Raw genomic sequence first — 2,448 nt, 5'->3', positions numbered from 1 at the left:
TTCGGCTCAGGTCATGATCTCACAGTCTGTGAGTTCGAGCCCCACATCGGGCTCTGTGCTGACGGCTCAGAGCCTGGAGCCTGCTTCCGATTCTGTGTCTCCCTCTCTCTCTGCCCCTCTCTCTCTCTCTCTCTCTCTCTCTCTCAAAAATAAATAAACATTAAAAAATTGAAAAAACCCTTTTTGCTTATTTAATCAAAAAAGACACGTTTGCTTCTGTTGCGATCAGTGCTCGGTTATGGGATGTGCGGGCATTTCCATATTGTCCAGTGGTTGACCGTGTGCCCCACTTGTGCACCTCCTGGGGAATGATTACCCAGAACAAATGGCTCCAAGAGGCAGCGAAGGCTGGGAAGGCGTTTGGGAGGGCCTAACTCCCAGTATCCACTCGAATATTTTCAGTTGCAAAAGCAATAGGGCAAAGCCCCCTGAAACTTCGGGGTAGGAGAAAATACCTCTGTTGAGGCTTTCCTTCCAGCATTCGCATCTGAGAGACATCGACACCGCGTCATGCGGCGATCGTGTGGAACCCTAGCACGCGCACGGTCTCCGTTCTTTTGAAAGTGAACATTATCTCACGCACAGTTTTCCTAGTATTACATAAGTCTTCAACCTCTCGTGTTAGGGGGATATAAACATCCCATAATGGACCTTCTCATTCACTCACTCCTTTATTGTTGAACACAGAGGCTGCTTTGAAAATTTTGCTATTATGTGTCATTCGCTGGCATGTTTTCTCCTCTTGAATCATAAGCATTGTGTCTATGTTTCTTTTTTCCCTTTGCTCCCAAGAAGCTTAGGCTCCAATACATGATTTAAGCATAGCAGCATATAGCCTGTTTCTCTAGGCTATATTCTTACGCAGGTGTTTACATTTTACTCTGTCTTTTCATCTCTCCGCTCCTGATGTTTTACTGCTTTTTCATATTTTACTATGTTTCCTACTGGCCTGCTCACAGCCTTGTGGGGGGAAGAAGGATGGAAATTATTAATAAGGAATTGAACGAAACGTTGAGGCAACCTGTCTATAGGTCTCTCTCAAGAAGTCGCTAACTAGTATACTTAGTATCGTTTCTGAGGATTACATCACCAGATCAAAGAGTCAGGGTATCATTAGGCTTTTGGTACACACTAATCCAGGGCTTTTGAGAGAAAAATGGGAGAATGTGGTTGAAACATGATATAGGGAACAAACCTGAACTCTCACGGGTACCTCCAAACAAAGGTCGTGCTGAGCGCCGAAGGTGGTGGGAGACCGGCCTCCCCTTTGGAGCCTGCAGTGCATCTGGAGCCAAGAGAAGTTGCATGTGGCCTGTGTCACCAGCGATAGGCCAGCACCATTATCATATGTGGGAACTGGGACAGGAAGAGTAACCACCACTTCCTCCAGACAGGAGCCTTGGGTTCCCATGCTGGGATGTGTCCTAAATTGGACATTTCTTACTCTAAAAATGTTGAATTATAAGAGATGACAGAAACACAAATATATGTTCATTACAGCCTGTGAGGAATAAGCCATAGTAAAGAAAGACAGTTTAGATGGCGGCAGTATGAAATGGGCCGAAGACTGGGTTTCCTAATCTGTAATGAAGAACACTAATGTCCCCTCCAGCTTCCTGCTGGAGCCCATGCTCCCATCCAAAAGAAAGAACGTTGATTGTTCACTTTCTGCCTCCCCAGCTAACTAGCGTCAGCCGGGGCATGACTGTATCCAAGGCCTAAGAATGGGGGCTCTCTGCAGGAACCCCAGGATAGTTAAGGGAACAAATAACTGAATATAATGATGGGTGTCTTATCCTGCCCACTGAAAGGGAAACCTCTGGAAGGCAAGGGTGCACCTTATTGATTTGTAGCTTCCCAGAAGAGTCTGTGACACAGCTTAGGTCCTTGATAAATGTTTATTAAATGAACTATTTGTGGAAGGCCGGATGGGTGGCTGGATGGATGGATGGACAGATGGATGGATGGATGGATGGATGGGTGAGTGGGTGGGTGGATGGATGGATGGATGGATGGGGTGAGTGGGTTGGTGGATGGATGGATGGATGGATGGATGGACAGATGGGTGGGTGGATGGATGGGGTGAGTGGGTGGGTGGATGGATGGATGGATGGATGAGTGAATGGATAGATGGGTGAGTGGATAGATGAGTGAATGGATGGATGGGTGAGTAGATGGGTGGATGCATCGATGGATGGATGGATGGGTGGATGGATGGATGGGTGGATGGATGGGTAGATGGATGGGTGTGCTATACCTTAGGATTTGGGAGAGGATTCCCATGTTATATGGGATAATACAGGATGACCTTTAAGAGTCTCAGCCAACTATAAAATTCTGTTTGTCCGTGGGCTTCACTGTGCTTTTCCAATATCCATGCATCTTCCCCTGTCATACCCACTGCAAGACGTGCCTTTTCTCCCTCACTGTCCTCATCATCATGGTGAA

Source organism: Lynx rufus, unplaced genomic scaffold (genome assembly GCF_022079265.1).
Source record: "Lynx rufus isolate CCGP_SWC_20201006 ecotype Redwood Valley unplaced genomic scaffold, mLynRuf1.p SCAF_17, whole genome shotgun sequence".
Lineage (NCBI taxonomy): Eukaryota > Metazoa > Chordata > Mammalia > Carnivora > Felidae > Lynx > Lynx rufus.
The sequence above is the reverse complement of the archived record's forward strand: the minus strand, read 5'-3'. Positions refer to the sequence as shown.